The sequence below is a fragment of the Neomonachus schauinslandi genome, chromosome 7 (genome assembly GCF_002201575.2).
Source record: "Neomonachus schauinslandi chromosome 7, ASM220157v2, whole genome shotgun sequence".
Classification (NCBI taxonomy): Eukaryota; Metazoa; Chordata; class Mammalia; order Carnivora; family Phocidae; genus Neomonachus; species Neomonachus schauinslandi.
In genome coordinates this window covers 65,084,014-65,104,849 of record NC_058409.1, presented here as the reverse complement: position 1 = coordinate 65,104,849, position 20,836 = coordinate 65,084,014, and the positions used below count along the sequence as shown (strand labels likewise).

Below are 20,836 nucleotides of genomic sequence, written 5' to 3'. Positions count from 1 at the left end.
ATTCCAGCCCTCGGCTTCCCAGACAAAGAAGTGGGCACCAAAACGCAGGACGAGATTTTTAACCCCCACCCCCAACCCCGATCCCGGGTAAAGATCTTTAAAAATTAAAGGGCACACACATAGAGAGGTTTCTAGAAAAAAACAGTTAAAAGGGGAAGTGTGACAATCCATTCTTTGAATTGAAGGTTTCTGTGATATTTCGAGAAATGGGATAGAATGAATGTTCCAATGAACATTTAACGATTTTGTAAGTGAAGGTAAAGTCCGTTAAATTTAGCCATGCATATGGATACTTTTTAATCAGCCACACATTTGCAAGGAAATTACTGATCTAGCCTTATTTGGGCATACTCATCCAGGAAAAGGAAGAAATGTATCATAATTTGTAGTGGCATTGTTAAAAGCCTTAGCATATCTTTCAGACATTATTCCATGAAGATTGCATTTCTGTAAGGTGAAAAGGCCCTGGGAGATGTGTATTATGATTCACACTTAGCAGACTGTAAAACCAAGCAGAGCTGGGAGAAAGGGTATTCACCAGGTCAACAGATACTCACTACCAATCACTAAGTTTAAACTAACTCACTGTGGGCCTGAGCCTAAAAGACTCTCAGCTAACACCCCTAAAATAAAAGTGGCCAGAATTCATTTCTCCTTGCCTGAAGCAATTTAAAAATAAAAATAAATCTTAAGAATGTCAACCCAAATATAGAGGCTTTATAAATCTTAATGAGTCTTCACTATGAAAAGCCTTCTTGCTAATACAAATGGGTCAATGGAACCATCATGGTCTGATATGTCTCACGGTTGGGAGGAGTAGACTCATTCTGAAGCCAGGGAAAAGTTCATTTGTGTGCTTGGAGTCATAGAAAGCTAGTTTCAAACAGAGATTAGAACACAGGAACATTTGTCTGTGCTCAGTATAGTTAAACGCTGCTGGGAAGCATAAGATATTATTGGTAATAGAATTCATAAAGGGTACTGAATCCACACCACTAATCCCGAAGTTTTTATAACTGGCCTTTAGGCAACATACACAATAAGCCCTTTCAGCAACTTCAGTTGCAGCTTCATTATCCCTACTTGACAAATTTTGTTAGCTTGGGATATGGTAGATTTGACTTTCTCCTTTGTAATTCTTAATCAGATACAAAATTAAAGGTACAAAAAATAAAGATAAATATAGGCTCTTTAGATATGAGATAAAGGATATGATTAAACCTTGGCTTGGAATAACAAATCCTTTGCATATTGCAGATTCTCAATCACAAGCAGTCCATATGGTGTATACTGTGCATAGGCTAAAGCTGTACCTAAAGAATTTTTGAAATTTAGATATTTGGCACTATTTATTTTAAAGGCTATAAGTATTTTCACAATTAATGATCATTTTAATTATTTTGTATTTAGCATACATTCGTTTTAAAATCAGAATTAATACTGATGTTACTTCAGATTAGAAGTTTTAGAAATAAATTTATTTGAATGTACTTTAATATCAGCTTCCTTTTAAAAAAAATGTTTTTAACTGTGTACCTTGTTGTACTTACACATTTTAAGGTGCCAAAGAAGAGTTGAAAACTGTGAAGTAACTTCTATGAAGAGATGAAGTAAAGAATGGAAGGCAAATGACTGTATGTGTATGTGGTGAGTGCTTAACATTTGTTATATCATTTACCACCAAGCTAATTCATAAAGGTAAAACTGCCAAACTCCTTGTCATTAGGTATCTATAATGTAGACACATAAAAGTGATAAAGTGTGATGCAACCATTATATACTTTATATTATAAGCAATACCATGCCATTTTGCTTAAAGCTCACGGGTCACTTTTCAGGGCCTACCTTTGCAAGTCTCTTTTACAATTAATCCATTTCAGGGTAAGTTAATGTATGTCATCTCTACTGTAACTATAAAAAGATACAACATTTTTAATGCTACTGGAATTTGTATCTTACTACTTTCTATATTTTTCTGAACTTCTATGTTCAATTATGTTTGTGTTGAAAGTATTCTGGCTGAAGAACAAATACTATACAGTTGAATAATCTTGAGGGGTAGATTAATCTATAGCCTCTCTTCATCTTAGGGTGGGTTGCTGTGGCAACCGCCCCAGCTTACTTTAAAATAATTTTTTAAAGCTCACTTCAAGAGCTACACCCAGCGTGGGCCAAGCTTAAAAGCAGGGATACCCAGTGAACAGGGTTTTAGTAGACTGCTGATTTAATGTAGGGAAGTAGTAAAGAGAGGAGGGTGGAGTAAGATGGTACACAACCTTGAACAGAAATTAGAAATTAGCTTTCCTTAGATTCAAGTCCTAAGGAATATGCTCTCTGTAACTTCTGTGGCACTTTAAATATATTGCTAAACAATTCTTTTGGGGTGGGGGGGACAAGTAAATATATATTTACATACATAATAAAGCACTTATGACAATTATTTAGTAAAGAAAATATTTGGTGATTGGGGGAAAAAAGTTTATTTAAATAGTATGTCAATCCCAGACATCATTTTCTCTTAACTGATTTGTCACCTTTTATTTAACATGATAGGCCACTAGTGTCCAACTGGCTTAAAGAGTTTAAGAATCTTCTACTTTCCAGTCATAGAACTGGAATAGATTGGAGAATTCACGTAACTCACTTAATTAATAAGCAAACTGAAGCCCTGAAAAGACATACTCATTAGTTAGGCACAAGTCTTGAACCAGAAAATATAGGCCTACTAACACCTAGTACAAGCTCCTCCCTACACCAAAAAACATTATGATATAGCCGAGTACCATTAGGTGGTAAAGATCAGGATAATTTTGGTAAAAAAAAAAAAAAATCCAGAGTATTTAAAGAATACAAAGCACATTTTGTATTAACCACTTTTTGAATTACCAATGAATAATTTTAAATCTCAGTGACTTTCTATTGTATATTTTTGCACAACCTCTTCTGTTCTGCTTCAACTATGAAGGCTCATGGGAAGAAAACTAATGCTAATATTAACTTAGGTCACACATAATTAAGAAGCTAAATCTGCTGAGGGGAATATTTTATATTTTAAAAGGCCAACCATGATACATTCCAGACCCAAATTATTTCCAAATTATCCACAGTGTGGGGTTATACATATTTTTGAATGCTTATACTATCATTGATAATTATGGGTTTGTTATAATGTTTATTATTAAATAATGCTTTAAGATGTTAAAAGGTAAAATAATTTATTTTTGAAGGAAAACCATCTAAAACTGAAGTGTACTGTGGTAAATAGAAATAATCTATAATCCATCAAAAATAGTATGGTTGAAAGTCATGTATTGCCTATGTTTATTTGCTCATGTAAAATAGGCTTTTACAATTCATTACGTTAATATCAGGCACTATGGCAATAAACATTTGTTCCTACAATTGTTTTGTTTTGTCAAGGCATTTGTGAATCTAGAAAAAATTAAAATAATTTCATTTTACCACCATGTATAGACATATCTTAGTATTCAAAATGACTGTGCACCTTTAAATTTTTGGATTCTTTTTTTAGAAGTTGTACCTTAAATGAAAACCTGATATAGACTATCTCTGCCATATTATTAAAATGAATTCATGGTAGTAGCAAACTCACCAGATGAAAAGCAAACAGGCAAACAAATATATTGTAGATACTAATCTGCAAGAAATAATACTATTTCAGATGGCATTTGCTTCATCTTAGCTGTGCTGATAGTCACAATGGTGATGAGCCAGAAGCCTGAAGATTGTTCAGATCTGGTTGTGCTTGCCTGGAAAATCAACCTTCTCCTTTCAAGTGAAGCCTTGGGGCAGACACCTAAATGTTGAGCCCACTCTTCTGAGAAAAGCTACTCACATCAAATAGCCCCTACAATGAAGCAGGAGGCTTTTTGAATCATACATTAAAATAGTCTAGAGGCATGGTGCAGAACTTCATAGGAAATGCAACTAGTCATTGGGTTAAACACATAGTGCTGAAAGGAATTTTTTTAAGTGAGGAAATATCTTTAATTAGCTAGATATTTCAGTATACTTCTATTGTCTACTCCTGTACGTTCAAAGTTTTTATTTCCCGAATGTATTTTCCCTTCTTCCTTTCACGGTATTAAAAAATTTTAATTTGGTTTAAACATTTTATATGATCTATAGTTCCACTGGCATGCAATCTTGTCTTTTCATGGTTTGTGTACTAGTTGGTGTATTTTATCTTTGGCTTTATTGGGTGTGGTGTAATTGGCTAGAGAGGGAAGGTGCCCAACCCCTAGTAGCCTTTCCTAAATCTTGAATATTAACCTAGCTTTTTTTTTTTTTTTTTTTTTCTGGTCAGGTCAAGTGTTTACTGGGTTTAAATCTTAACATAAGTATCTTCCTTATCAGTCCCTATTTCTGCTTCCTGTGCAGCTGAAACTCTTCAGGATAAGTGAAGTCATCAGCTATCGGATAGGGAAGCCTAATGCATTTGGGAAATAGGTTTGGTTTACATGTTAATGCTCTGGATAAAATCCAGTAAGGTGTGGAAGAGATAGAAGTAGGAGGAGGGAGGGGGAAATCTCCAAGGAAGCTGCCGCCTCGGTAAATATTTCCAAACTGATTAGAAAGTTCATGGCCCCGCGATGAAGTCGAGATTTCAGGAACTGGTATTTTATTACTTTGTACATTACTAACACATAAGAAGTATTTCGGCACTCTTTCTGGCCCTCCAGCCTTTCTGGGCCGAAAACCGCGTATTCTGGGCGTGCAGGAAAAGCGCGCTGGAATCGAGTGCTGCAGACATCCTGGACGGTGGCTTTTACGCGTGAGTAACAGAGGAGCGCTCGGACGGGTGGAAGAAAGAAGTGGTTAACGCGTCTCCAAACGGGGGGAAAAGTCACAAGAGCAACTATTAGGGTCGCGCTCCTATTGGTCAGAGGAAAAAGCCCGACTTTGGAAGGACTTTTCTGCTGGCTGGCTCGCAGAGTCCCCGGGGAGCGAGCGCGCTGCTGCCGGAGATGGTTCTCCGAGCGTTCTCAGCTGCAGCGTGGGGAGAGCAGGGAGCCGCCGCTCGCGATGTTGTCTTCATTTCGTGCAATAAAGAATTGTCATTAGGTTTGCGTATGGCATGTGCCATTACCCCACCGTAAAACTAAAATTAGCAAAATGTCAGGAATGGAAAGATTGATTCACCAAGATGCAATTATCATTTAAAAGTGCTTGATTGAGGTACTGATGTTCAGTGATTTATTCTGCATACCATATACATAATTAAAGTAGTGTAGTGGAGTAATTTATCAATCTAGTTGAGACTGGAGGGGTGAGGAGGGAACTGCTGTATGTTTGTTTTATTAAAATGCTCCGAGGTCTAGTCCCGCCCCCCTTTTGCGAGAGTGAAACTGATGATTTCTCTAGCTCGCGAGGAGAGAGTCAACGGTTTGGGATTGTGAGGGAGAGAGAGACGGAGAGGAAAAGGCAGCGCGAGGCAGAGGCAAAGGCAAGGCAAGGACAAAATAAAGGGAAAAAAGAAGGCAAGAGGCACTTCTTTGGACGTGCCGCTTAGAACCCCAAGCCGGTCTGCTCCATTTGCCCTGCCACCCCCGCCTCCCCTCCCAATATCCTTACACCACTGCCCCCGCCCCCCCCTCGCCTTTTTTACGCGATGTTTCAAAGGCTGCGAGCGGCTCTCCTTTTCCCATTCGTCTTCTGTCACTTCCTTCCTGGACGCAGTTTTCTGGACGAGTCTGGTTACTTTTAATCTGGCCGGCTGCTGAGAGCTACTTTCTCCTCCTCCTCCACCTCCTCCTCCTCCTCTTCCTCCTTCTTTTCCTCCTCCTCTTCCTCCTCCTCCTCCTCTTCCGAGCGGCCTCGGCGAGCGCGAATGCGCGGCCCCGAGCGCGCCTCCCCCGCGCGCGCTCTCCCCGCGCGCGCTCTCCCCGCGCGCGCACACCCTTCGTCTCCAGCTCTCTGCTCGTTCTGCTCGCAGTCACAGACACTTGAGCACACGCGTACACCCAGACATCTTCAGGCTGCTATTGGATTGACTTTGAAGGTTCTGTGTGGGTCGCCGTGGCTGCATGTTTGAATCAGGTGGAAAAACACTTCAAGGCTGGACGAAGTAAAGATTATTGTTATTTTTTTTTTTCTCTCTCTCTCTCTCTTAAGAAAGGAAAATATCCCAAGGACTAATCTGATCGGGTCTTCCTTCATGTAAGTACCTCTGACATTTCTCGAGGAAATAGAAATAGCCTGGGTATTGTCTCTGAAATCTGCATCAATATATTCCATCGCACTGGGTCTATTCCTGTGCCTTTTTGAAGGCTGAAGTTGAGGTTTGTTGTGCATTCTTTTTTTTTTTTTTTAGATTCCATGATTTCCTGGTCTGTTGCTAAAAGTAACTTTTTAGATAGTCTTATCTGTTTGCCATCAGTTATTGAAATCACTCCTGACTCGTTCTTGTCATACCAGTGTGTTTAAAGTTTCATGAAGTTAGTTCACGTCATTAGCATGTTTGATATGGTGGAGTGTGTGGAGCCTGGTGGATTTTAATATTTCACAGAATGTTCTGTGACCTTGAAGTACATGCCTCAAGATTTAGCGGCTGTGCAAAGATGCTCCTGTGAGTCCCCCCCCGAAGACTCTGATTTGCTTTGGGTTATGCTTCTGAGCCACTAATTCTTGGGATTAGTTTGAGCTAAAGCATGGCTGTCTGTCAGAGTATACCTTTGTGCATCTCCTTCCCTTACCAAAGTGCTGGCTTGATAGAAGGCTTCTCAGTTGGTGTGGACAAAAAATAATATCCTGGCCATGGTAGTCTACATTTCACAATTCGTGCTGGGGTTCAGTATATGCGTTGTTGTTCAGGTCAAGTCAAATACATAGCTATTTAAAAAGAAACAAGGTTAAGTCACTTTAATTGCCTTCTGTTTGGACTTTGGATGAAAGTTACCAAACTCAGTGATAAAGTTTGGCACAAAGGCAGTATATATATAGACACAGCACACTGTTTATTGTATTATTACATATTATGTGAGAATTTAAATTTAATACTAATGTTATCTTCTTCCCAGAATAAGGCTATTAATTCTTAAAGGAAATTTTATACCTGAAACATTTCCGACTATTCTAGGTCCAGTAGTTATCATTTTTTGGAAAAAGCTCTTTTCTTCACAGTGTAGGGATGTGTGTCTTTTGCATAAAATACCTTTATATGTAAATGCTGACAGTATAATAGGTAGAATCAGGCTCTCTGCCAGTTCTTTAACTGGTCCTCAGTGGAGAATTGCTTTGACACAAAGTGCATTCTACCATTGTGAATCTGATACTAACTCTAATAGTCACTGTCTTGTGAAATGGTTAGTGACTGCATATATTTTCTAAGTGCTATAAAGGGAACTCCAGCCACCTCATTATACCAGTCAAAAAAAGTGACCAGCCTCTTATTCACTGGCACCTTGCAGTGGAATTGTGGTTGCAGAGTAAAGATGTTTATGCAGAGTATAATAACTCCAATCCCTGGAGACTTGGAAGGACATGGAAATGTGACCACCTGTGAACCCCGTTTAACCTCTGTATTGCATACTAAGTTTAGCTTTAAATAGATTAACAATCTCCAATTCTCCAATTTGAAACTAAAACATCTTACTTCATTTTTAAAATACCAGTTTTGGCTAGTCTTTGAAAATGCTCAGTATGTACCAATCTGGCCCAAGCATTATTTTTGTTTTTCATCAGTTTCACTTAAATATAATGCAGTTAATGAACCATATTTTGTCTCCCCATGTATGCATAAAATTCTTAAGTTAAAAAAAGTAGTTCTAAAGCAAGTGGATTCAGAACTTGACAGGTAAAATGAGATATGCCTAGCTAATATCCCATCTCAAGAGGAAAAAAAATCTCTAAAATCAAAAATCTCAATCTATTTGTTGGAAAGTACATTTGGCTATATAGTAGACTACAAACTCAATTCTAAAAGTTTTCATCAAAGCACACTTTAAACTTAATGTTTAAAATATGATTCCCCAGTCATGTTAAGGAGACAATAATTGGCAGTTATCTTTGCTTCAAGTTTTACTAAACTTTATAAAAATTTACTGTTATTTGCTAATGTAATTCACAAAGCTTTGGAGTATTTGTGACATATTTTCCAGACTTCTTACAAAAGACAGTATTTTCCTTCACTCATTAATTACGCTATTTACATTCTGATTGCTGTGTATGCATGTCAAAGACAATATTAAAGACCTAACTTTTATTAAATATTAATTTGTTTCTAGGGTTAAATAACAATGAACACTTTATATTAAAAAGTCAATTTTCCACCTTTTCTGAGCTGTTCATACTTTAAAAGTATGCAGTCACATATATTATTAACTTTTCAAAATAGAAACGTATAACATTAAATACATGAAATTTAAATAACAAGGACTTTACTGCACCTTGCGTCTTTTATTCTTTAGAAACATACTCGGTTTTCAAAATTTGGTGGAAATGGTTTATTCCAATAGTGAAAAGGACTGTCTATTGATTCAAAATTGAATACTGAAAAGGCATCATGTTTTATATTTTTCAGATTTCTATGTATTTCTTCCTTAGCCCTCACTTTTACACCGAGTAAATAAATTGAATAGCACTACAAGCATATCTTTCTAATAAATGATTTATTGTATTAAATTTCTTTTATAAAAAGCTGAGCTAAATAACTCCTTGGCATATGTTAACATTATATTTCAAAACTTTCTTCTGTTTATTGTATTATGTTTTGTGGTTTTATTTCCCAACACTAAATGCGGTATATCTTCAGTCTATGAAATCTCAGAAAGTGACAAAAATGGGGAAATAACTGTGCAGCAACACTTATGCTCATAATAACAAAAAAAAATAGTTATTAAACAGAGAACCCTGGCTTCAGGGACATGATTCAAAACAACATGGGAGAATTTCCTATGCAATTAAGGGTTACAGAATGGACTTTAGAGAGATTATTACTAAAGTTCTACTTTTTTTCAAAAGCACATCCTCAGATCACACCAGGCAGATTAATATCTAAAATTTATAAAAATGCACATATTCGTTTTATGAATATAGTGATTGCCTGGACACAATGAAAAGATTTAATCACTGATGTTCACTCTGTGTGCTGCATGTGGAAGGATAGGTGATTAAGATCCCCGACCTCAGCACTGTACCTTAATCTCATGGGCGCGTGGACTGCCCTGCACTCAGTAAAGCCTGACTGTTCACCGAGATCTGTCATCTTTAGGAAATCAAACCAGATTACAGAGGCGATTCACAAAACCAGGAGCAACAACAGAGTCTGTGCACCTTACAAAAGGCGGATTACGCAGTTCACATGTTATTTTGATAGGTCAAAGATAAAAGCTGATTGTTGAGGAATAGCAAGACACTCCAATTTCAAATGATTGCTAGATAAGTATACCACAACCCTGTTGCTTCATCATTATGAAGAGCCATTCAAACAATAGAAAACTCAGTTTTCAAGTAACAGGCTTTCAGTAGTGAAGAAAGAGAAAACATGTCCTTTGTATATATACCTTCATTGCTTAAATTTTTAAGTTCCATCACTTCTTTATAAACAGACATCAAGTTCTGGCTGCTTATATGAAGCAGTTATCATAAGGTTTAAATGCAGTAGGCATTTTCAGAGGCGTTCTAGAAAGCACAAAACAGAATTTGCCAGAAATAAAACATACACTCATGATATTGAATAACTGAGCAGAAAATGCATAGTAGTCAATAGCCATTATGTTATTCTGTTCCCAAATACATTCTTCATAAAAATGTGTAATTACACAGTTATGAATCCATACATTTGAAATATATCTTGATAGGTGTTTATTGGTCAAATTATATGTATTTCATGAATGTGATGTACAGATTATTCTTTACAACAAAATATGATGTTTTGAGAGTTTATTTCAGAGAATCAAGTTTTGGTTTACATAATAACATTTTGAAAACCCCAACTTCTTGCACATCCACTCTACAGTAATTTCTTGCTTCTTTAAAAATTGAAGTCCTTTTTTACCCAACTGATGCCTCCTAGTGTTTCACACAATAAAACACTAATGAGTCACCCATAAATGTAAACATTACATTTTCATTGCCTACATTTTCTGTGATACATAAAATTAATATTTATGTGTTTAATTTTCTGTGCATTATTATAAGATAAGAAATTCTATTGAATGAGATGTTTCATCTGAGTGGATTTGTGGCACACACTTGCAGCTTTTCTTTGGCCATAACAATATCTTACTAAGTTTTAATAAGTTTATTACTTTGAGTTCCAGTTTATATATTCACTGTTTATATTCACTCTTATTCTAAGTGAAAAAACACAGGCAGAATAGTAGAGCTTCCATTTTGTAGGCCTGGAAACTGTATAGCTGAGTTTGTCGGGGACTGCCTGATGAACATACTACAAGGGGACTAACCATCTTATTTAAACATTAAAATATTTTAAAATATATAAAAACTTGCCTACTTTGTGTCTTTATACTTGCACATTTCTATGTGAAATGGAATAAAGAAAAAGAGTTTAGAAAAAAATAAAATTAAAGATAAATGCACAGATTTCCCACAAATACGGAGTATATCACTTTATTAGAAAATAACAAAAAAAAAACATGCCTAGCGAGTGTATTATTCTACATCATAGAAGGAAGACTTGTTAGAACACAACTTCTCATGATCAGCAGATTGTCTTAATGAGGTAGAAGTTAGTGGATATCAACTTTGGTCTGAGTTTTCTGTCATTAGTGTCATGAGCATAGACTTTCAATACTTCTGCCCTTCTATGATTTCTAACAGCTTTCAGATTGTACTTATTTAGATGGATACTTTAATTTCTGAATATTTTTTCTTTAAAATATTTATGAAAGGAAGGAGGCATTCCCCTAATGGGTCTAAAATTCAAGGGATACACTCAAAAACCTGTAGCATTTGTGGGTCTCTTCTTGAGTTGTTATACAACATACATGTGCACAAAAACAGTGACAGATTTCTTCCACTGACACTTACAAGTGGTCTCAGCATCCAAATGTAGATACTAGAGTGAACATAGTTCATTTCTATTACCTATGTGTGTGTCATTTAGTTCTCCTGATTCAAAACACATAACATTTTAACAATATTTGACTCTCATTTAAGATTTTCTAATTTGGTCAATAATAGAGTGCTATTACAATTCTGTGCATGTTGGACACATTTCAAAGAATGTAAGGGGGTGTGTTCCTTTCATTTAAGGAAGCAAACATGTAGAAAGGGGTGGACTTTTCCCACAAGAGCCAGATTTCTTCCCTTGGAGAATTGAAGCAAATATGCAGTGTGTAAGTGAATAACAGCATGAGAAAGAAAATAATTTCTAATGGTCTGCTATAGTTAGCAAAGAAACTGTTAGGTTTTTTTTTAAAAGCAGTTCTTATTGATAACCTTTCTCACACTGAATGCTGAAAAAAGTCTATGAAAGTTTGTAATTTTAATATTGAATAACTTCTGTAAAGTGCACTAGAATTAATTTTGCTCAAAACAAGAATTCAGTAGTAACTATTGCACAGATATATTGAGGCATAAAGAAATAACGGGAGCTAGAAGAACTCATTCCCTACCTCTCTCTTTCAAGAATAAGTAGATACCATCAGTGTTCTTATGTTAGTTGTTTTTGTCTGTGCAAGAAAAATAATTAAAATTCTGTAACAAAGAAGACCGTTGTAAAAAATAAGATTATAAAAAAGATTATGCAATATAGTATTCTCTCTTATTTCTTTGATACTATTTTAACATTAACTGCAAAAAGAAAAGTAATGTTACTATTGAGTATGGAAATTATACCCATTATATAAATTCATTTATTGGTCAGGTGATAATACCAGTAACATTCATTTGTCATCACCATAGTGTACTTTTTGTACATTGTCGTTATATTACCCAAGTTAAATCTATGTATTTATTTTTTAAATATAGCCAGTGTAAATAAAGTTCAAAGTACATATGAAGAGAATCTTTTGAGGACATTATAAAGAAAATTGGTGACATTATAAGCGATAAAAACAGTAAACCTATTACAGGCAGATTTCTCCAGGAATCATTACTCTTTAATAATGCAGATGTTATAGAGACTTTATTAATTCTTAATGCTGTAAGTTTTAAATGAATGGAGCAATGTTGTTCATCCTGCAAGTGGTTGCGATTCATGTAGAATGACAGTGCAGATCTTCTTGTAATGATTTAAATGAGGTACCTTAAACTTGTTTTCAGAGACTGGAGAAACTGATCCCTGGTGAGAACCTATTTTTTCCAAAGAGCATCCTGAGCATGGACTGGTTTTCCTCTTGTATCTTGTTGTCATAGATAAGATACACGTGAAGAATTCATAAAAATTGTTCTCAGATACTATGGGTCTCTAGCATACAGGATTTAAGAAGCGATGGATATGGTCCTTTGATAGAATGAGAAGTGTTTTTTAAAATAGCTACAACTACCTCTTTTTTTCACACATCTGTGTTTTCAGCAAGTTAGAATGATAGCAAGAGAATGCATCTTTCTTCGAACCCCGAAGATAGGCAGCTTTGGCTTAGATATGCTTATTTATTTGCAAAATTAGAAAGTAGATTTACTAATGTAAATAAGTGGGGACAGACAAGAAAATTAGTCTACTATTTAATAGAGTAAACATGACTTCTTTAAACCTCTTAATTGTTGACCATGCATAAGGTGTGCAACCAAGGCTTAGTATGGAAGGCTGGTATTATTGCTTAATGTAACATGAGGCATTGGGATTTCTTTAAAGTAATTTTGAAGATGTGATTATTTAGCAGAAATATTCACTGGAGCATTTTATTTTTAGAAACCATGGTCACACAAGGAAGCCTTTATAGGACCGACTACCTAATTGCAGTCAAAAATCTCTTTAATGAATGAACACACACACACAGAGAAGAACACACATTTTAAGAAAATAATGGCCCTGTATTTTTCAATTATTTTGCCACGTTCTTTATATCCGATCAGAATGTACATGTCTAAGCAGATGTTTTAAGTTATATCCTTCATGTAGGTGAGTCTGTAAATGTACCATTTAACTTAAATGGTTTTGTGGGAAGGTAGTTTGAGGAGTTTAAAAAAAAAAAAAAACCCTCCAGTTACTATAGTTTCAGCTCATTCTTTTTAAAAACAGTAATTACACTCAGGATAAAGAAAGAAAAATAAACTCTTTTAATTCTTTGTAACATCCACAGTTTCTGAGGTAGAGCTCGGGTGTATTTTTATTTCTGAATATGCAGGGCAGGTACTGGCCGCAGAGCGACAAAATGAAAACTTCCTGGCTGCAGACCAGATACAGTGCACAGTGCCACATCATAAACTTCCCCTCTTCTGTCTCGGAGTGATTTCAGCCCGAAATAATGTCCTTTTTTCCCCTTGCGTAGGCTAAGGAGCAGAGGGCCTTCTTCCTGGGCAATGGCTTTGGGAAAGGAAAAGCAGAATGTTTCCCGTCTTTAACTTAAAAATTCTGCCTCTTAAATCACTAAGACATTAACTGCAAAGTGGATTCAGTATGTTTCCTTTCTCTTCCCATATAGCAGTGTAGAATGCATAAAACAATAGGTGTAAGATAGAAAATGAGACCTCTTCCCAACCCCCTCTTCCAGCACACGCAGGCCTAGTCAGATATCTGTATTTTTTTTGTTTTGCAGAGAAAAATATAATGGTTTCTTTTCAATAAGGCCTGTGCATTATATTCCAGATATGTTAGGTCATTTTGTGATGCAAATTAATGTGGAGTGGTTTTTTTTGTACTTATCTCGGAAAATAGCAATGTTCTACCACAATATGTGGCACTACAGTAATTTTTATTGATAAACACTCCCAGTTTTAATGATTACTAGGTCAAAATACAGAGTACAAAGAGAGAAAATGCGGGTTTTAGTTTTCAGATTTGGTTTATGTTCTTCATTTGAAAAGTACAATGTAAGTTATGTGCTTATTACCATACAAAATAAATCAACTTCTAAATATTTGCATTAGTATTCTTTGCATTTGAAACTTTAGTCTGAAAACTCATAGTTCTCCTTGTAAAATGAAAAATTTGTTATAACAGTCTTTAATTACCAGTTACATTTTCAACCGATACCAATGTGATTTTTAAATATCTCATTAAAAAATAATTTTTAGCAGTCATGGCTCCTTTCAGTTAGTAGCAGAATTCTCATTTGTGTAAAGTAGACAAATTATTGCCAGAACACCTCTCTAAAACTAGCTTCCTCTTGGGGCGCCTGGGTGGCTCAGTCGTTAAGCGTCTGCCTTCGGCTCAGGTCATGATCCCAGGGTCCTGGGATCGAGCCCCGCATCGGGCTCCCTGCTGGGCGGGGAGCCTGCTTCTCCCTCTCCTGCTCCCCCTGCTTGTGTTTCCTCTCTCTCTGTGTCTCTGTCAAATAAATAAATAAAATATTTTTTAAAAAATAAAAATAAAATAAAACTAGCTTCCTCTTGTAGAAATGTATGAAGTGGGAGTCTTAAGTAGACCAACAGTTACATGTAATTTAATTTTATTTCTCTTTAAAATAGATAAGAGATCATTTTAATTATGTTTAAATATCTAGCAACTATTTTTCTGTGGCTGCAAGTGTTTCCTAAAAAAGTATCAAGAAATTATCTTAAAATGTAAAAGGTAGCTCATAACAGCATGATCACAATGACCTATTCTTGCCAAAGGTGTTATGAGCAAAGGCCCTATACCTGGCACACGTTCAAGGCTCCTTAGCAAGGAGAAAATATGTTAAACTTTTTTTTTTTTTGCATATAGTAATTTACATAGGACTCTGTAATTTTCTGACATTTATTTCTTACAAAATTAGACATTCTATTTAAAAATCCAGTTTCAACCTTTAAAATTATGCTTTCATTTAGGATATGGTATGAGACTTCTTTATCTTCTTGGGATTATCCCGAACTGTAGGATAATTTGAATCATCACCACTTGATAAATATTGTTAGACACATTGTAAAGTTCAATTGTTTAATATGTGTACTGAATAAAATATTTTAAATAGAAAATGGATCATTTTGCTATTCAAATTATAAAACTATACCTGATTAAAACATGAATCTCTTGGAGATTTCTGTAGTAGGTAATTCTCTGGGCAAAAATTTTTAAAATTTTAAATGACCAATAAATTACCAAGTACTTTTTTAAGGTGCCTGATTTCCATTCACATTTGAAGAGCCTCATTAAGTTTTGGGTGGCCTTGAAGTAAAGGTTCTATGGTTGAGAAAGTAGGTTTTTTCACCCTTCTTCTGCAACAGTTCAAATGTTAAAAAGGTATAAATCCATTCCTAATTACATTAGGATTATTTTTCTTAACTAAGTGAAGACTAACGACCTGGCTATTTAAAAAAAAAAAAAGTTTATCCATTCAATCATTTCTAGTATTTGTCCGAAGATATCTCAGAGTCTTGTATAGGTTATAGGTTAAGGAAAAAAATTTGGCTACTTTTTTCTTTTCTTTCACATTTGAGTTTTTCTCCCCTTGCATAAACCAAAAAGAAATTCCTACGATGACATTAATAGATTTCTAAAGGGCCGGGTAAGATACTCAGTCCCATTGCTTATTTTCCTATGGCCCTTTGGTTGAAATGAATGGTCATTGTCCCTTTTAGGACTGTTCGATCTTTCTTGAGTTAGTGTGAGCTCTATGTGATTTTTTTTCCTTCTCTCATTTTATAGCTTCAAAACTTAAAGAATTGACTTCATCCCTTTTTCCCCTCAGTTTTTTTGTTTTTGGGTTCTCTCCTGAGTTCCCGTCTTGCTTCAAAACATTTGGTATTGTGATAAAACAAGTATACTTTTAACTGGATTTGACTGCACATGAGATTGTAGAATGTCTCCTTACACTTGAAAGATTGATGTGGTTCATCAAGCCCAATGCTATGTCATGAAAGATCTCTAAACACTGATGTTGAAACAGCTAAGGCTACAGGATGATACCTTTGTAAGGAACCGCCAACAGCTTTAGAGTCAGTGGATGGCATAGCCACAGCAAAAATGCACAGCGTTGTGTAGTCTCAGGAGGTGGTATAGTTACCGGACTCGTTGAACCAAATTATGGTTTTCATGATGTTTGTGAAGTGTTGGGCCAAAACTCCAAGATGTGAGTGTGTGCATAAGGGAGGGGGGTGCTAAGTGGAGGAGAGCAGAGAGAGTGAGAGACAGAAAGCATGAGAGATTGAGATGAATGCAAGAGAAAGAGAAAATCAGTTCTCTTGATTTGCAAACATAAAAAGTTTGAAAACTCAGTACCATATTAATATCATTTGTTTAAATATACATACGTGTGCTCTTAGAGAAACAGGCCCTTAAGGTATAGAGAGTAGTGGTTAAGAGCAAAGACCAAAGTGGTTCAAAATCCAGCCTCCCATTTATTGGCTTATGGCTTTAGGAAGGTTATTTAACCACCAGAAAACCTCAGTTTCAGCATCTGTAAAATGGGGATGATAATACCACCCACCTTTTAGAGTTGTAAGAATTAAACAGGATGATACATATAAAAGCACAATGTAAGTGGTTAGTAATTAGTAAATTATCATAGCACTACACGATATTTTAATCATTTTATCTTCCTCCCAATGATGATCACTTGGAAATGCTTGATGGGATAATTATTTTGAACTTTTTTTTCGATAATACTTTCATACCATTAAAATTGGGTTACTTTCAAGGCAAATCTAATTCTGATTCTGTTAGGTCAATGCTAATGGCTACTAAGGAACAATATAGTTTTTTCTCCAAGAAACTCAAAATCTTTCATAGATCAGATGTTGTTAAATATATTATTTTTGGGACCAAAGAAAAACAATTCATCTATGAGGTTGTTTTTTTTTTTTTTTTAAGATTTTATTTATTTACAGAGAGAGCAAGAGAGCACAAGCGGGGGGCGGGCAGCAGAGGGAGAGGGAGAAGCAGGCTCCCCGCTGAGCAGGGAGCCCAACACAGGACTTGATCCCAGGACCCTGGGATCATGACCTGAGCCGAAGGCAGGTGCTTAACCAACTGAGCCACCCAGGCGCCCCTCATCTATGAGTTTTAAAAGTCATTTATTGAAAGTTCTGAATTCCAGATAGATCATGGCTTAGTTTTGATAAAAGTTCAGTTTGGAGGAAGAGTTTGATGTACATAGAGTTAGGTGGTTTTTAACTGTAAAGACAGCCTCACCAAGAATTCTAAAGTTTTGTGGGTTTTTTTTGTCATGGGTTTTTTAGGGTTTTTTGCATTAGTATTATCCACTTTTAAGGGATACGTTAGTATTCTCTGTTTTTTTATTATCTTATTTTTTATTACCCAATTTTGATTGCATATGGAGACAGAATTAATTAATGAACAGTGAGGATCATTTTACTCATCTTTCTATTCCTTCACAGTCACTCTTGCCTATAATAGATATTCTAGAGATATTTGCTGAATAAATTAATGAACTGTATTTATTTGTAAAGATAAAATGCATTTTTTATTCAAATAGTTAAAAAATAAGTAAATGACATTCCTATCATGCTTTTTTGTTCCAGATTTAAGAGATTATTTATTTTAATTACAGTTTATCAACTGTGAGAGGATGAACAAATGAACTTATCTTGAGTATTTTTCTACATGTGAGAAGAAATATTAAGTAGTACAGAAAATGCAGAATTTTACCTGAGAATTACACTTTCTGATAACACAAGTAAACAAATTTGGGTTGGATGTTGATGAAATGGGACTATTTCTGGTCTCAGAGGCTGTTCACCACTTTTTTGTTCAGCTTTTATATTCACTTAATTTTTCAAAGAAATTCATATTTTGGATGACTGATAATGTCAACGAGGCCTGTCCAGTTTAGACAGCCTGTGGAGTTGCAACCACTTGGAATTATTCTCACACTCTTGAATAATGCCCCTCTAGTGTGCACCTTGCATTTCAGCTTTCTTTTCTAGCCCTGTTTTAATGTAGGGCTAAAGAGTGCTCAGTGCAAGGAATACTTGCAGAGTGGACTTCCCTATGGTAAAACAGCATGGACAGCTCCCAACACTGCAATCAAGGATGCCTCTAAAAGCTTTAATTTAAAAATAATAATAATAATAATAAGTCTGCATGAAGATGATGGAGCCCTCTAAGGCACATGGGTTTAGAGAATTATTCCCATCTGCAACCCCCTCCCCCTGCTTAGTAGCCCTTTCCAGGGTTATGATTACTGGAAAATGGCTGTTAATCACCAGATTTTTTTTGACTGCAGCTGCTTCAGTCAGACTACTAATCTATTAAACAACTTTGTCTCCAGTTTAAAATTTGCATTGTATACTGTATAGAATAAATTTTCATTGTAATCAGAGCATCCAAGAGAACTTCCTGATATGATTTATAGAAGCACATTTGTTTTTATGGATGGACCTCTAGTGCCATTGAGCCAACTGTTTAAACAATACTGTGGTTGATCAGCATAAAATAAAATATTGTAGCACTAGTGAGTGTAAGCAGCATTTACAATAGTCACATTTGCAGAAATTTGGATTGTGGCATCTCTAGTACTTGGCAGTGTAATACCCACATAATTCAAAACTTAACCTAGATATTTAAAATTTGACTTCAACCTGACAGGATTTTTAGAAGTTTAACATTCTTGTACCAAACTGTGGTAGAGTGGTTTGGCCTCTTTTTCTACCCTAATACTTATTACATGTGCCATAATTTGAAGAAATAATCTAAAACCTGAGTCAATATTTGGTGCTAAAAAAAAAAAGAACAAAACAGCTCTAACTTACAAAGGACCCTTTAAAAACACATTCTTACATGTAAAATTGACAAGCTACAAGAGGTGGTTGGATGAAGTTCATCATGTTGGAAAGAATATTTCAATTAAAGTTGAGCACTTTCTCTTCCAGGTCTTTTTTTCTCCGTTTTTTATTTGCTGTGCCAAGGTATCCATGTGCGTTTTTCCACTGTCATCTGGCTCATTCCCAGCAGATGCACACAATCTGTTCCGCTGTCACTAACAGGGTTCGGTTTATGAAAAGAATGTGTCAGAACATGCCACTATAGTCACTTTTACAGGTTTTTTTTAAGAGTAACTGAGAATATATGCATTGCCCTAGTTTTATTGTACTCAGTCTTTAAGAGATTTCTAAGAAACTTTTATAATATTCATAGACCAAAAGCTTTCTTCTAAGCATATTTTTGACCAAATATCTACTCTTTATTAAAAATAAAATTGTTAAAGTTCATAAACCTCTTTAATGATGAACAGAATGTATTGTATTTAAATTTAAGGATAGATTTTTATAGGAAGGTTTAAAATAAGACAGATTTTTTACAAAAAAAAACAAATTTTCAATTATCAAATTTACTTCATAATCATTACATACATACCTTATACTAAAAACAAACCTACTTCCCTACTCTAATCAAGCTTTATTTTAAAAATATTGTGATATACTATTTAGCATCATAAATACCAGTTATTTGACTTGAAAGATAATACTAGTTTCCTTAAGTCTTTGACATCATCAAATTAGACCAAAAGCATTTAAACTATCGAATAATTCTTATTCTGTATAGAGACACATTAAACTGTATAATCTCAAAATACTGTGACATTTTTCTTTTGAAGATATTCACATCATTCTAAAAGCATGGTAGGTAAATATTTCTGAACTTAATTTTTATTTATTAGGGTATCTCTACTACTATCAACCATTCTAAATAAAAATTCAGTTGTCTCCATAGAAAACAATTTCTCTGGTTTTATACAATTAACAACATCTGAGCAATGGAAACTTGCATTCATTCACTAGCACAATTTGAACTTTTAGGTATGTATGTGTTGTTAAGTACCTACTGCATAAATATATGCACATGCAGATAGATAATGGACACATTTACTTTATGTATACAGATCATGATATTTAAATATGTCCCAGAATTGAAGATTTAAAAATGAACCTAAGTGCTAATTTTAGATTTTCTAAACAATTTTTGATATGAAAAGCAGTTCAGAGTTCAGGAGAATTAAATATTTTTTAATCAAATTATAATTCACTTGAGCTAAAACTGAAAATACAGAAGCTATATTAATGAGTGGTCACTTATACAAATTAAGCATTAATTGTATGTATTTATATAGGAAAACTAGTTCTTAGATTTCTGCATAAAGAAAATTTGTGAAATACATTTTAAGGCATAATTTCTGTCTGAAAATTTTCTGATTATGAAACTGATACATTGTCACATGGACAATGCAAGCAATATAAATTAAGAAGCTTCTTTGCAAACACTTGCACATTTAGCAAGAAAATAATTTACTTAGAACTCATTGGCTCTGTTGTCACATCATCTTGATTAATTGCTAAATAAATTTTCTTTCTAGAGTTGTATTAAATGATTGTTGTAGGAAATTTTCATAATACCTAAAGAAAGAGGAATCCTTGTTTATTATATTTCAAATATAGCAATGTAATCATATCTATCATAAGTTGATTTTGTAATGTTTTTGAGGGTACATGTATGTAAGATGAGTGATAAAGGACAGTTCTGGAGTTCACTTTTTCCCGCGAACATTTTAATCTATCCATGACTTTATATGTCAGATAACTTTACTTTTTACCTAGTCTAGGTACTTGAATTGTTTTGTTTTTGGTAATCTTGAATATTTGCCCTAGGGATAAAAGCACTACTCTACACCAAGAATCACAGGTGGTGAACTAAAAGAATGTTTGGTCAACTCCCATGGGATGTCAGAGCCTCTTCTCTTCCCAGAGCTGTCAGTAGTGGGTCTGGGGAAGAATTGCTGTTACATATTACAAAATGGTAGATTTAGCCTCG

General features: G+C 35.0%; 1 protein-coding gene across 2 annotated transcripts in view; it reads left to right on the top strand.

Annotated features, from left to right (window-relative positions):
- Positions 1 to 5,917: 5,917 nt before the first annotated feature.
- Positions 5,918 to 20,836, top strand: part of MEF2C (myocyte enhancer factor 2C) — a 151,810-nt gene continuing 136,891 nt past the window's right edge. Inside the window, exons 1-2 of one of the 2 annotated variants that reach the window (XM_044917002.1) lie at positions 5,974 to 6,022; positions 6,136 to 6,180. The gene's annotated coding sequence lies outside the window, so the exon portion shown is untranslated. Of the gene's footprint in view, positions 6,089 to 6,135; positions 6,181 to 20,836 lie in introns of both variants that reach the window. The other variant, XM_044917003.1, reaches the window with a different exon arrangement.